The sequence below is a fragment of the Oryzias latipes genome, chromosome 21 (genome assembly GCF_053564925.1).
Source record: "Oryzias latipes strain Hd-rR chromosome 21, Olatipes_Hd-rR_3.1".
NCBI classification, from domain to species: domain Eukaryota; kingdom Metazoa; phylum Chordata; class Actinopteri; order Beloniformes; family Adrianichthyidae; genus Oryzias; species Oryzias latipes.
The window spans coordinates 31,152,977-31,168,780 of NC_136257.1; the positions used below are offsets into that span (position 1 = coordinate 31,152,977).

General features: G+C 41.1%; 1 protein-coding gene across 1 annotated transcript in view; it reads left to right on the forward strand.

Moving 5' to 3' along the window:
• ttll4 (tubulin tyrosine ligase-like family, member 4) overlaps window positions 1-15,804 on the forward strand; it is a 70,330-nt gene that overhangs the window by 20,759 nt on the left and 33,767 nt on the right. The window lies entirely within an intron of this gene.

Below are 15,804 nucleotides of genomic sequence, written 5' to 3' on the forward strand. Positions count from 1 at the left end.
AAATCAATGCAACAGAAAGTAGAAAAAGAACTACAGGGCTGTACATGCTCAGCATGTACAGTATAAAACACCTGATTTACACCGTTTTCTATGACAGAACTAAACTGGGGATGTTCAAGGCTTGGCAGCCGGTCAGCCTGGATCCGGGCTCACAGTAGGGATCAAAGATGAGGTACTGGGACTTTACTACCAGTAAAAATGAATAAAGAGTTGACATGAAGGCTTCCATATCCAAACTGCACTCATCCAGAACCTCAAAGATAGCAAAGCCCGATTGGAAACACAACTCACCGTTTATGAGCATCATTTGAATTCTTCGCCACAACTGCCCTAACAGATACGGTCAGTGTTCTGGTAAAAAATGTCCAAACCTGTATGAGGCATAAAGGTGTCCCGTATGAAATATCAAGATCGTAGACCGCTCTGGGTTTTTTTTCTACAGGAATGTCGCAGGGACTTGTATAACACTCCAGGGTAAGTAAGGGTGAAGCAGGTTTTACGCAGGTGTGTTATATGGATTTTCCAAATCCTGTGTAAGGAACTTGTTAATGCATATGACGTGTGCTTTGCTTGCAGGCTTCTTGAGAGTTAGAAATTAGGAAATTAGACAAAGGATAGTTTGTGTGGACATCCGGGTACATGCGTAAGAGTGTAGCGTAGGGACACGGTATGACATCACCCAGCATGCAACCTGCAGAACATACAGTGAGGTCAATAAGTATTTGATCACCCTGTGATTTAGCAAGTTCTCCCACTTAGAAAACATGGAGGGGTCTAAAACTTTCATCATAGGTGCATTTCCACAGTGAGAGACAGAATCTGAAGAAACATTCAGAAATCACGTTGCACTATTTTTTAAAACCATTTATTTGTATATTACTGTGACAAATAAGTATTTGATCACTTGAGTTAAACAACTTTAATATTTGGTACAGAAGCCTTTGTTAACAATTCCTGAGGTCAAACGGTTCCTGTAGTTCTTCACAAGGTTTCTACACACTGCAGCAGGGATTTTGGCCCACTCCTCCATACAGATCTTCTCTAGATCTGTCAGGGTTCGGGGCTGTTGCTGAGCAACACGGAGTTTCAGCTCCCTCCAAAGATTCTCTATTGGATTTAGGTCTGGAGACTCTCTAGGCCACTCCAGAACCTTTATATGCTTCTAATGGAGCCACTCCTTGGCTTTCTTGGCTGTGTGCTTCGGGTCATTGTCATGCTGAAAGACCCAGCCACGATCCATCTTCAAAGCTCTGTCTGAGGTAAGGAGGTTTTTGCCCAATATCTCACAATACAGAGCCCCGTTCATCCTCTCCTTAATACAGTGCAGTCGTCCTGTCCCCCAGGACACCCCCCAGAGCATGATGCTTCCACCCCGTGCTTCACTGTAGGTAAGGTGTTCTTGGGATGATGCTCCTCCTTCTTCCTCCTCCAAACACGCCGAATGGAGTTAAGACCAAAAAGTTCTATTTTGGTCTCACCTGACCACAAGACCTTCTCCCATGACTCCTCTGGATCATCAAGATGGTCATTGGCAAACTTCAGACGGGCCTTGACATGGGCTGATGATCAGCAGGGAACCTCCCGTGCGATACATGATTTTAAACCCTGACGTTTTAATGTATTACTTATAGTAGCCTTGAAAACGGTGGTCCCAGCTCTCTTAGGGTCATTGACCAGCTCCTCCCGTGTAGTCCTGGGCTGATTCTTCACCTTCCTTAGCATCATCGATACCCCATGAGGTGAGATCTTGCGAGGGGCCCCAGTCCGAGGGACATTGACAGTCATCATTAGCCTCTTCTTTTTTCTGACAATTGCTCCAACAGTTGTTCTTTTCTCACCAAGCTGCTTGGCAATTGCCCCGTAGCCACTTCCAGCTTTGTGAAGGTCTACAATTTTGTCTCTTGTGTCTTTTGACAGCTCTTTGGTTTTGCCCATGTTGGTAGTTGGACTTCTGACTGATTGTGGGGGGGCACAGGTGCCTTTATGCAAGCTAACAACCTCAAACAGGTGCCACTAATTTACAATCATGACCAGAGTGGAGTTGGACTATTTAAAAGCAGAACAAGATTCAAGATTCAAGGTTTATTGCCGTATGCACATGGGGTACATCGGAATTTTTCTTTGGCATCTCTCATGTCAGGGTAAATAACAAAGGACACAAAAATTAGAAAAATAAATAGAATAAAGTTAAAAGTAAAAATTAGACAACAAAAGTACAAGGTATATAAAGAATATACAGAACAGCGGGTCTTTGCTGGTCAGAAATCTATCTGATAATCAGAAGGATCAAATACTTATTTGTCACAGTAATCTACAAATAAAATGTTCTTCAGATTCTGTCCCTAACTGTGGAAATGCACCTATGATGAAAGTTTTAGACCCCTCCATGTTTTCTAAGTGGGAGAACTTGCTAAATCACAGGGTGATCAAATACTTATTGACCTCACTGGATCTGGTTCTTGAAAAAATGAAATGTAAAAGTCTAAAGTGTAGAATGAGGATTTTGCCAGAGGCACAGCAGCAGAAAAAAGCTCCTCTAAGAGTTAATTACACATGTGGTGTTGGTGACCTGGGGTAGCATGCATTATATAGCAAAGGATGAGTTAAGCCATACATCTTTGATGCAGATGTGAGATGTATGCTCCTTGGAAAAAGGACAGTTCCAACAAGCTCAGAATGTCCAACTGGGGCTTTAAGGTCCAAATACGCCTTACACAGAAAACACAGATCTTTGCATGGCCTAAAAACATCTACACGATTTCCCATGTAGTTGTCTTTGGTACCTCTACACCTTCTTCATCAGCACCTCGTCTTCCTTAAGAGAACCTCTGAGCTGCTCAGTGGCTCCTCTCTGTGGGCAACGCCTCCCACGATTGGCTGAGTCGTCGATCACAGCAGCCAAACAAACCCCAGTTGAGGGTTTTAGGTTGCAGTACAGCTTGCCTGCTGTTGAGAAAGTCCATCGTGTTTCCTTTCAGAGATGTCATCTGTGGGATAACCTTTGTGAAAGATGTCATTGCACCCAGATAGAGGAAAGCTTCGGTTTTGGGAGCTTTAGCTCAGTCAAGGAGAACCTGGTGGGGGAGTTTCACTTCTCTGTTAAAGGGAGCCAGTTAAGGTGGTCTGAACATTTGGGAGAATGCCATGTCATTGGGCCCTAGTGGCAGAACCAGAGATTCCAGCTCTAGACTGGTTTAGGAGGTCCTTCCCAAGAAGAGTTGGAAGAGAAAGAAGGAGAAGGTCCTAATAGACTGTTGTCCCTAAACCTGAAGAAGCAGCAGATGAGGTTGGTTGAACAGAAAGATGAACATTTCTCAGCTGCTAAACAATTTACTATTTCTGCCTTAATGTAGTAAAGAGACGACACCAAACGTCCTGGGCCTGTGGACCTCAGGAAGAGCAGCTGCCTTGATGAAGCCCAAAGCTGTGGTAGAGAAATAGAACGCAGGACTGTGATGAATAAAAGTAGCTCCACGCATTTTGAGATGACGGAATTTGGGATCCATGGGATTGTCGAAGCAGCGATGAAAAGAAAAAAAAAAGAAGAACCAAAGATGATGAGAGGAAAGCCGGATCAGAGCTCACACAATAGATTAAATGAAAAGCTTCTTGAAGGACATGAGAGCTGTCAAGTCAACAAAAGCATCTCATTCTGGTTATTGATCAAAGTGAGGCTGAAAACAGACTCCCATCAGGAAACACTGAAGGGAAAACTGCTATATTTGTAGGGGTGTAACAATACATGACACGATTGCTTTTCCTAAGATCCAACCAAATCCATCTGTCTGAGACAAGTTGTTAATTGAACCGAACTTCACCTCCACTGTTCAGTACCCAGGTATTTTTCTCTGAGTTACACTGGTTGAACTTTTGGCTAAAAATGATGTGAATTAAATCGTTGACATGAATCGTTACAACCCTATAAACCTGTTTTTATTTGTTTAAAAAAAAAATATTCAAACATTAAGCTGTTGATTAATGGCATCTGGACTTAAAGTCCCGCTCTGATGAAAATCTTGTTTTTTGAGTACACAGTATAACGTGTTTGTGTGGCATTTTTCTAATGAAAGAGAACAAGTGTAATAAAAAATCCTTTCATTCTTGCATTCCTGAATATTTCTCCTTTTGCTGTCAATCAAACTGTCGCAGAGACCCTCGGTTTGAATTGATGAGCTATTGTGATGTCATAACGACCCAGGAGAGCATGCGCATTGCACAAGCTCCCTGATCTGCTTCGTCCAGCGTGCACAAGCTTAGATGCGGGAGAAGAGAAGATAGCAAATTACTGAGTTGTTGTTGATATCATGTATTTAAAATTGAATTGAAAGTTAAGCTCCAAATGTGCTCTCCGCATTTGTGTTCTCACTCTGACAGAGTTTGAAGGCTCAAATCACGTCTATACCATTGACTTATCATTGAAACTGGTCACGTCTGTCGCAAATTCCATATGGTGTGAACGAAGCAGAGCAGTAGAGATGCCTCTTCTGGAGTGATGAAGCCCGCTTTTCCAGCTGGCAATCTGATGGACGAGTCTGGGTTTGGAGGTTGCCAGGAGAACGGTACATTTGGGACTGCATTGTGCCGAGCGTGAAATTTGGTGGAGGAGGAATTATGGTGTGGGGTTGTTTTTGAGGACATGGCCCCTTAGTTCCAGTGAAAGGAACTCTGAATGCTTCAGGATACCAAAAAATTTTGGACAATTCCATGCTCCAACCCTGTGGGAACAGTTTGGAGCGGCCCCTTCCTCTTCCAACATGACTGTGCACCAGAGCACAAAGCGAGGTCCATGAAGACATAGACACAGAGTCTGGTGTGGATGAACTGGACCGGCCTGCACAGAGTCCTGACCTGAACCCCATTGAACACCTTTGGGATGAATTTGAATGGAGACGAAGGGACAGACCTTCTCCACCAACATCAGTGTGTGACCTCACCAACGTGCTTTTGCAAATATGGTCCAAGATTCCTATAAACCCACTCCTAAACATTGTGGACAGCCTTCGTAGAACAGTTGAAGCTGTTATTTGCTGCAAAAAGTGGACCAACATCATATTGAACTTTATCGGTTAGGAATGGGACAGTACTTCAGTTTATACAGTATGTGAATCAAGGCAGGCGAGCCAATACTTTTAGTAATATAGTGTGTGTTTGTGACATTTTATCAATAAAACTTTGAGGTATTTACCCTGATCCCCCCCCCCCCCCTTGTTTTATAAAATTGTTTCTTACAAAAAAACAAACCCTAAAGAGTTGGTCCTAATCCTGAGGCCCTGGAACGTTTCATGACGTAGACTTTATTGTTCTGGCTGCTTGTTTTTGTTGGTTTTCCCTGAAACTGTGGCTGGATGTTTCAGAAGTGTTAACTTTTCCCATCCCAGCTGGCTGTATATTTTATTTTGATGAACTGGTCTTTAAATGCATTTCATGTCAAAGCTGGCTTTTGTGGATCAAGTCTCTGGTTTTCTGACCTATTGTGAATCTTCAGGCTTACAGGAAATGATTTGAGAGCTTCTTAAACTCTCAGAGCAGCGGCAGATGGCGCTTACTGCTGGGACATAAACTGTTTATGAGCTGAATTAGTCTGACACTAGATTAAATTCAAACATGTCCTCTGTTTGAAAGGACCAGTCTGAAAGCTCATCAGAATGGTTTTAATCAAGATATTGCAAGTGGCTTGTTGGTTTTATTTAGGAGATGCGTTACGCTGATAAACACCACTGATGTCAAAATAGAAATGTTTTTGGACTTTAAGATGAACAAAAAAAGGTTTTGTAAAATCAACTTTTCTAAGTTAGAGTTTATTGTATTTTCTTATAATTTTTCTCTTTACAACTTCACGATTTAGCTCTGTTTAATTTGATTAAATTCAGTGTTTTTAAGGTCAAAGTGAGTCATTTATATTTGAGCTTTATTATTCTTGTTGCTAGGATGTTTCTTTGTTTCTCTGATGAGCTTTTAACCTGACATATAAAATCCCAGTCTAACATGTTTTTGTTTAGCAGTTATTCTGTAGAACGTTTCATTTTTAATGTGATGATCATTACTTTAGCCTCTTATTGCTAATTCAACACTAATGAGTTTATTTTCTATTATATTTGAGAATGTCTTTTTTACAACTGTTCTTTTCTTAAACTAAATTAGCCTCTAGCTCAATTTTTTTTTACTATTTGATTTCAAATCTAAGCAAATAAAAAATCGATTTTTTTTTAATGCTGTCCTTGTCAAATTGTTAATTAGGTTAATTAGGAGTTTGTTTCTTTTCCAAATTTAGTTTATTCTCACTTTCTGTCATGTGTGTTTCTGCCTCCCACTTTCATCTGGACCCAGTTTCATCTCTCTTAACATCTTTTAGTTTCCTCCCTGACAAACCAGAAGAGGGTTCTGGACCTGCTACTGTACAGGGTACATGACATACATTAAATACATTTTTATTTCTTTTAATAAATGTATTTGTAATAGCATAGTCACCAACTTGTAAATGACCTTGGTTTATTTTTTCAAACTACTAAAGTTGTTAAAAAGGATTTATTAGTTTCAGTTTAATTTATCCTTCTTATGACCGATTTATCTTTCTTTTGTTTTTTAATTGTAATAAAATATATTATTATTTTTTGACCACACACAGTTACCCACCCTCTGCCTAGTGTGGGTTCTGGTTCGGGGGGGTTTAATTGGAGGCTGACAGACTGATGCTGATCCACTTGGCTGTATTCAGAATTTTCAGAAAAATCCTTTTGACAGAGGGGATGTCAACTATTATCGAATAAGAACAGCTTGATAACTGTTTAAATGGATTGATTATTTAACTAATATCAGTGAAATGTAAAAATCCATTTTTCTTAAGCAAACATAGAGAGAAAAGTCAGAATCAGCCATCTTTACCCCCCACCCCCCTTTAGGCGCCCCAGCCCAAGCTGCCCGGCAGACGGAGAGGCTGCGATCATTCATGGCCATTGTAGCGGCTGCCATCACTCCAGCTCCATTGGCTTATGATGTTTGTCTTGTTTTCATCAAGACAACTAGAAAAAAATCCCCAAGTTTTATTTTTATTTTCCCCCTCTCAGGTTAATGCTCGAACTGGACCACAACGTTTAAAACGGCCGTAACGCAGGAGCAAGTTCACCGTACTGGGAGCGTCTCTGAAGGAACTGGTGAACTCAGACACGGCGACGTGTTTGCCGGCCGGCGCCTCTGTAGAGCTCACCGAAACATACAAACCAAGCCACTCGCTCAACATCATCCATGTTTACCAATGAAGGAGGGCCAGAAAAACGTTGGCGGTTGCTCTGCGGCCGGGGCGGCAGACGCGTCCGGTGTGAACGCAGCATTGATATTTATTCTATCAGAAATATTACACTAAGCTATTTTAAATATTTGTAGATTATTTTTTTAATCAAAAATGTCTCTTTATTTACTATAACAACTTTTTTAGAAAGGATGTATTCATCATTTTCTGATGATTTATACTCATCATTCTTGAAATAAAGTTCCTCGCTTTTGAAACATCTCTAACCTCACCTGAAAAAAGGAAAAAACACATCCTGCCTTCATGTAAACTCTGCCAACTGAAGCCCCCGAACATGGAAGAACCTTTTGACGTCTGCCGTCTCCAGTGGGAGATATTCCTTCCTGTGACCGAGGGTTTCTATCAAATATTAAAGGAGACGCTCCAAAGATAGCCCTCTGCGTTATAAAAGCCCCACTGCGGCGGCATGGCCAGAGCTGGAAGCTACACTCATCAGTCTGGGGAGGAAGAGGCAGACAGATGAGTTTTCTTGGCACCAAAGCTTCATAGGTTGTAGTTGGCGACTTCTTTAGATGCTTCTAAATGAGGAAAGAGAGATTAGCTGGTGGTCTTTCTGTTTTTTTTCCTCAAAGGATTCTTCCGAGTCCAGAGTGGAGAAGCTTCATGGCTGGAATCAGAGGAGTGGTCATAAATAATGCCATGAATGATTCACAGACAGGTTCATTCAGAGTTCTTCAGCCAAGAACATCTTCAACCATCATGTGTCCGTTTTCTTAAAGTGTCAGAGGAATATCAGTTTGTGTAGATCATTACTGGGGGCTGGCGTCTACTTTTACAGTACAGCTGAACATATTTCTGCCCCCCCCCCCCCTTAAACTCCTAAGCTTCCAGAAAACCCCCAAATAAACCCTGTTTTCTAGTTTGAGGAGGTGACCAGCTTTAAGGTTCATACTTTTATTTTTAAAGGATCCAAATTTGTGATTTAATAAAAATTAGTGTTAAAAATAATACCGTACTTATACCGGTTAGCCAAACTGTAACTATACTAAAAATAAAGTTAAGTGTTTCTACTGATTGAATTTCATCACAGACATGGCAACATGATGAGGACCGTTCTTCTCTCCACTGGTAAATCACAAGACCTCAATCCACATTGTTGTTTTTTTTAAGCATTCAGTTTTATTAAAAATTTGTAGTTATTAGCAGTTGCATTTATATCAACTTTATCAGCTCAAATTTTTGAACTTGTTTTCATTTCAAATTAAATAATTTCACGGTTTTCTAGTTGAATTTGGGACCATGACGTTTTATTTTCTGCTCCTTAGCAGCATTTGGTATTTCTTTATCATGAGTCAGCAGATTCTTTAGTCCCATGAAGGAGCTGTGGGTTTTTGGGTTGTCCGGCCCTGTGGAGTCCCACTCCAAATATATTTTTCTCTTTTGTAAAAGCGTTTTTAATGGTCTTTTAATTATGATTATGAAGTTTTAGCCAAATCAAATCAAAAGTCTTCTTTTCTGCAGGGCAGCAGGAGCATATTAGAATTTCGCATCTTGAGTTGTGGGTGGGACTGTTGGCACAAAAGTAAGCCTCCACCCATTTCCCATCAGTCCTTTGTTAACTTGCTCTCCCAGTAGCTTATTGCCCATCACAGGCTAAGATTAGCGTGGCAAAAAATGGCGAGCAATATCCGAGCTATGCAGCCATACAGATGGCAGCTTGGATATAAATTGGATGCATCAGAATTGAAGCAGGGAAGGGGGACTTCGGCCCGCTCGTGGCAGTTGCTGCGTCACAAACCGTCGCTTTTTTTAAACCACAGGTTTTCGTCTGCGCCTGATCCAACACGATTCGAATAAAGAAATACGCAGAATCGCGGTTTTATTCTTAAATTGCTTTATTTATGTCGTTCATCAGGAGAAAAATGCTACAAGAACATGTTAAAAACACCAAAAGTATCATTTTCATTGGAGTGGGACTTTAAAAGGAGCGCATGTGAGTTTTGTACGGCTACCTGAAGGGACATCATGAAAATGGAACGTATCATTGTCGTGTGGTAAATGTATCGGAAAGTATTCTTAGAATTATGTAAGTTGCTGATGCGCCCTGATGATATTCGAGTGATGGTGTGAGTCGATGGCCTTACGTCACATAGTTGTGGGTACGACCGTAGAAAAAGATTTGCCCATTTTCCCCACAGACAGCTTGTATTCAACTGTAAGGGCAGATGAAACTAAGGCTTTAACTCCTTTATTTTTTTGTGGTAAATTTTGCAATTTGTATCACATTTTTGCTGCATTTCATCATTTACCTTCCAAATGAGCCTTTTGCTGATATAGGTGGCAAATTTACGGGTTTTAGCAATGAACAAATGAAACCTTTATTTTAGGCCTGCACAACAAATCGCAAATGTATCATTATCGCGATATCAAGCTGTGCAATAAGCATATCGCAAAAGAAGGCAAAGGTTGCAATAAATGGTAACCTAAATATGCTAAAACAATCTTATGGCAGCTTGAAGTATTTTACAAATCAAATAAATCCCTTTATGCATTTGACCTTTAAAGTTAGATGCTCGCCATATATGTAGACGAGGGTTGTTTGGAGTCTAAATTAAGTTATGTTGACTCTTATTTGAATTAAACTGTTGCAGTGAAATGGAAATGATGTTTTTGGTTGTTTTGCTATTTGTTTATGTATCGCAAGTTGTATTGTGATCACAGTATTGATCACTAATATTAATCACTAATATTAATCACTAATATTGCAAAACGTGAGTCTTCCTCATATTAATAATAATAATAATAATAATTGATACTTCATTTATCCCACAATGGGGAAAGTCTTCTCCACATTTTAACCCATCCCCTGGGGGGAGCGGTGAGCTGCAGACTAGCCGCGCTCGGGGGGGTGACAGCTGGCTGGGGAGAGCGGGGATCGATCCGCTAACCCTTCGGTTGTTGGACGACCTGCTCTACTGCCTGAGGTAAACTGCTGCCCAAACTCATATCATGAAGCTCTACTTTATTTTGTTCTAGTTCATCATTAAGCTTGTTTTTTAGCACATATTTATCTGTTGAATAATTAAGACAAAGCCTGCTGCATAAAAAATAAATGGAATTTGGATCTGATATTCATTGAAGCTCACTGGAAAACATCCATCCGTACGGGGGTCAACACATCTCCCACTACATGAGCCATCGTTGGAGCAGACCAAATCTTGGTGGACAGATTGCAGAAAGAGGAAGGTAAACTGTTGGGATCCTCTTCCTGTGTGTTCACTGATGTTAAACCGGAATGACTCTGTAAGGGCAACAAAAACGCACACACACACAAGCTGACATCCATCTGCTGACACCTACAATCCTTTGAAATAGGAGCTGAGTTTGAAGACTTCCCTCTTCTGCTCACTGAAACATTGATAAGAGTTCACCTGAGAGATGACTTTATCCACCTCTCACTGCTGGAGTGTTTGGCCTGCAGGCACGGTTGGTGAACAACAACAGAAACCATTCATCTTCTGATTGACGCTGTGATATAAACACAAGACAAATCCATTTAAGCCCCGGGTGTCGGATCACACACCACCTTTGCCCGCAGAGCGTGGATGTGGATCAGCAGACAGGAAGTAGGATCCCATCGTCCTCAGGCTGTTCAGACATGGAACCGCGCTGAAATCAAAAACTGACGGCTCCTCTAAAGGCAAATTCATGTCATGCTACAAAGATCTGGATACAAACAACAAACTTCACCATCAAAGATCAACAAAACCCAACGTTCTTCAACATTCCCTCTGTTTTCAGCTCTGTGCTGCATAGATATGTGTGGACTGTGATCTGTTCACCTAATGTTTTGACAGCAGAAAAACTCCCCAAAAAACCAGCAGAGCCCCTCAAATCCTAATTTTCTTGCAAAAAGCTGCTTTAGACGTGAAAAATGTCCTTTCAGCTTTAAGACATTTGAAGAAAACAGAGAAAAAACAAATGTTGCTTCCTAAATTAGCTTAAAAATATCAGGTAAATGAATTATGTCAATAAAATGTAAATAAATGTCAGCTAAAAAAATAGGAAGGAATCATTTTATTCAGAGTATGGTCCAGAGTTCATGTCCCCCAATAATCTAGAACAAATTTTCAGTCTGAGAATTGGCCAAGTGGCCCCCGGTACGGGACCAAGAACCGCTCTCGGACCCATCTTTGGAGGTGGAGCTTCGCTTTGCTCTGAGATTCTTTAGTCTGAATGCAATCCGTCCTCAGAGCCGAAGAACTGAACCAAAAGGGCCACAATAGCTGATGTAAACAGAGAAGGGATGTAGAAACCGATGAGTCGCGGACAGTGACGTGCGGTGAGGTTAATGGCTGGTGAGGCACTGACGTCATCAGTCAGATTTACAAACATATGAACCATGAGTATAAATAACTGAGTAGCTTATTCACCATTTGATTGACAACAGTTAAAGTTTTGTTTAAAATATAATTTCAACATGTTTTTTTTCATATACAAACTGCAGCATAGAAAAAAGCACAAACGTTATTATCGTCTTACCTTTAGTTGTAAATAAAGTCCATACGCCGCTCCTTCTGAAGAAAATGAGTTGCCGCTTCCTATCACTTCTTCTAGTATTTTTTAGCGTCATAATCTCAGGGCTCACCGGCGCCCCCTAACATGAGGCACGAGAACTGCAACATGAGGCACGAGAACTGCTGGCCTCACCCAGCGGCTTTTTCGCCGTCGTTTAGCGCTCAGCACAAGAAACACGTCCCTCACATACAGTTATTTATAAAAACAAGCACTGTGCATCATATACATCTGCTAAATTATTTAAACTCAGCTCATATAGTACAAGTGATTGAACCGACATACAGAGAGACAGCAGTACCGTCTGACTGCATAGGTATTGCGCAATCCAAGGTGAGGCTCAGCGGGCTGGTGCCTCATCGCACGTCACTTAGTATCTGAACGGCAAATGCGGAAATTCAGCGATTTTGAAAAGAAAAAACACCCAAAAATGGTACATTTAAATGGAAAATGACCGCAAAGCACAACTTACTGATTAAATATAATAATTGAATTTATTTGTTCTCTTTTCTTCCCATAATGACAGGTGAGGCTGTGCCTCACCTGCCTCTCCTGACTGCACGTCACTGGTCGCGGACCAATATAAAGCAACGATTGTCGTGTTATCAAACAGAAAAAAGGGTCCAACACAGCTGAAAACACTTCCTACATGCTTTTCTGTGTCTCTTTGCACAAATGTCTCACTGTTGGAATGTAGTACAGACCATGTGGCTGCGTGTAACATTGAGGTTTTTTTAAGGAGGCCTTTAGAAAGTCAATTTAACCCTTGTGCTATCTTAGATGACGTGTTCTCCCTACCATGACAAAGGTAGATAAAGGTGGAAAGATTTCATGTAATCCATGGACACCAGTGAAGATCACAAATCATTGAAGAAAAAAGGTTCAGAGCACTGTCTAGTGGGTCTAGATGACCCAACTCCCAATGTTAAAGTGCCTAGGATAGCACAAGGATTACGGCTATGGTTTAGGGTGTGTAGGTCTAATTATTGTGGGGGAAGTCCCATCAGGTGTTACACACCTGAGTGTAAATGTATTTGGCCCCTCCCCTCAGGGAGCACTGATCTTTCACAGCTGAACTGTTTCGTTGTTTGAGCCCCAAATCTAACCTTCGGATGCCGAACATCCAAAACGAACATCCATGCCTCTTGGCATCCATCCTGAATGCCAAGAGGCATTCAGTCCAACGTTTAGAGTCTTTGCTTTGACCCAGCTGTGGGTTTAAACTCACATTCTTCCAGTGGAAGACCCAATCCACTGGTCCACAACTGTTTAAGGTTGACATCAACCCCAATAGGAAACTCAAAAAATGTGTTTAATGCAGAGGTCTGGCATAAACGAGACACGTTTCAGCGCTTCACCTTTTTACCCCTCCTCTGCTGCCAGCCTACACCTGCTCCGTCTTTTGCTCTATTTCTGAGCCTCTCTGTCTGGCAGTGCAGACAGAAACACACCAGAGCTTTAATTAATTCATGGTAAAGCTGTGTTGCAGGAAGAACTCATCTCTGGTGTCAAAAGGCATAAAACGTCTAAATGTTCAGAAATCGAAAGGCTTGTTAACTGAATCTGTGTCGTAGCTTAGTTATAACTGAAAAATATGAAGAAGGAAGACTTCATCAGCAGGTCCCTCATGTTCTCCAGAATGAGAGTTTAATGTTGAGACAGCAGGAGCTGCTGGAGCGTGCCGGTCAGAACGCGAGCATTTGGAGGAAACCACCCAAACTCAGACGAGGAAGATTAATGCTGAGCAAAAAAAAGACTGTGGAGGTTCTTATGCTTTTCTCCAAAGAGGAAATAGAACCACCGAAACTGTGAAATGACCGTATTACCCCCAACGAGAAACCTCACATTTATTTTATAGACCCACTCCCAGGAAAAAATTCAATTCAATTTTATTCATACAGCCCAATACAACAACCATAGTCATCTCAGTGGTAAATGATAAATGGCGTATACTTATATAGCGCTTTCTACCTTCTTACGAAGGTCCAAACAAAGCGCTTTACAGTCACAGTCCCATTCACCCATGCACACACACATTCACACACTGATGCCGGCTCTGCTGCCGAACACTGGCGCCAACCTCCCACCAGAGGCAAGGTGGGGTTCAGTGTCTTGCCCACGGACACTTCGACACATGGGCGTGCAAAGCGGGAATCGAACCTGCAATTTTACGATCATGGGTCGACCGCCCTACCGCTGCACCACGGCCGCCCCTTGGTCTCCCCCTGGTCTTCATACCAGTAAGAAAATGAAGTCATAGAATTCAATAGGTATTGGTTAAACAGACTAAACTAAACTGGGCATCACTACCCTTAGACCTTCCTTCTCTGTGAGGAAAATCTCCCCAAAAAACTGGATTCCTGAAAAAAAGAAGAAACCTCAGGGGTTCCAGGTCATGTTAGAGAGGCTACATCACTTCCTGTTTTCAAGTCCTCCCTTAAAACCTCCTTTTTTAAATGTGGCTTTTACTACACACTGATGAGGTTCCTTCTCTTTCTGTTATCCAACCACATTCAGTTTATTCTCTTTTAAGTCATGCTTGAGATGTTTTAACAACGTACTTTATAAGCATTTCTTTGTACACTTTGACTTTGACTCCTTTTCACTGTGTACTAGTACTAGGTGTGTGGTGCTTTTGGTGAGTTTTTTAGTTTGTGGCAGGTAGAGATTGAAGCCCCAATCTGCAGAAAGAAAGAAAAAGAATAATTATTATGAGATTAGAATACTTTTTTGCATCTTTGACCGCTTCGGGTCATAAATAGAGAACCCAAAGGCTGCAGCAAACATCCCTTTGCAGTGTTTGTACTTTTGCATGTGGCCACGGCCGTCAGTCCTCCGGTGAATTCTTTCACAGGTTTGTGAAAGTTGCTAAAATCGTTGCTTTCATCCTGTCTAAAAGAATGACCCTGCAGGAAGTCACTACCTCCGAGCGTCGGCTTTTTTGTGGCAGACAGAGACGGCGTCCTCGCTGCTCATGAAATGCCGAGCTGCTGATGTTTCTCAGACTGTTGTGGGGAAAACATCCGCCGTGAGCTGGAAGGCCAGGAGTCAAAGGTGGATGTTTGGAGTAAAGCCAGATGAGCCGCCCGGGGGCAGGGGAGGGGATTGTGTTACTGATGGAAAACCAAAACTGACTCCAATATCAGGATCCCATGACATCCGTCCCTTCATAGTCCATTAGGTTTGGTGATAGATTTGATGACAGGGTTTTAAATCATGTTGCAGATTAAAAACTCAGTGAGACTAGAGGTGTTTTCAGTTCGGTTTGATTTGTTCAGACCAAACCACAACATGCAGGCGATGCTGTTGTTTTTTAGAGCCGATACATCATTTTTCTGCATCTTCTTATGTCGAACTCATTTAGTATTTCCAAAATTGCTGAAACCCATTTAAGCATTCACTTATTTAGTTTGGGAAAATGTTTGAATTTAGGCTATTCCATTTTTTTGTGATTCCTATTGGATTTTTGTTGTTGCTATTTTGCTTAATTTTGGGCAGTTGGAATGTACCATTTCCATTTTTAATCTTTTTGATCATGTGTATTTATAAACATTCTACTTTAAATGAATTTTATTCAATAATTTGATTTAAATTAAGCTTGTTAAGTGTTTGGGAAATTCTGGGTTATTCTAAGTAGAATACTAGATGTAAATCACAGTGAGTCATTATGTCTGGTAATGTAGTGTATGTATCTTTTTAGGTGAACACCAACAATTATATATATTATATATATTTTTTCTATTTTTCTTTTTTTTTAACTAAAAAAAAATGTAAAAGATGCAGATAAGTGTTCTGCTGTCTGTTCCCTTTTACTTTCCCGGGATCAGAACTTGCAAGATGTTTTGTTTTTGCTGATTTGATTACAAGAAATGAAGAAATTAGCATTTAAGTTACTTTACTGGAAAGTCAAAAGGTTAAATTCCAAACTCCCCAAAAAATAACAGTAAAGAAGTCATAAAAACCCTCACACATGCTGGTCATCT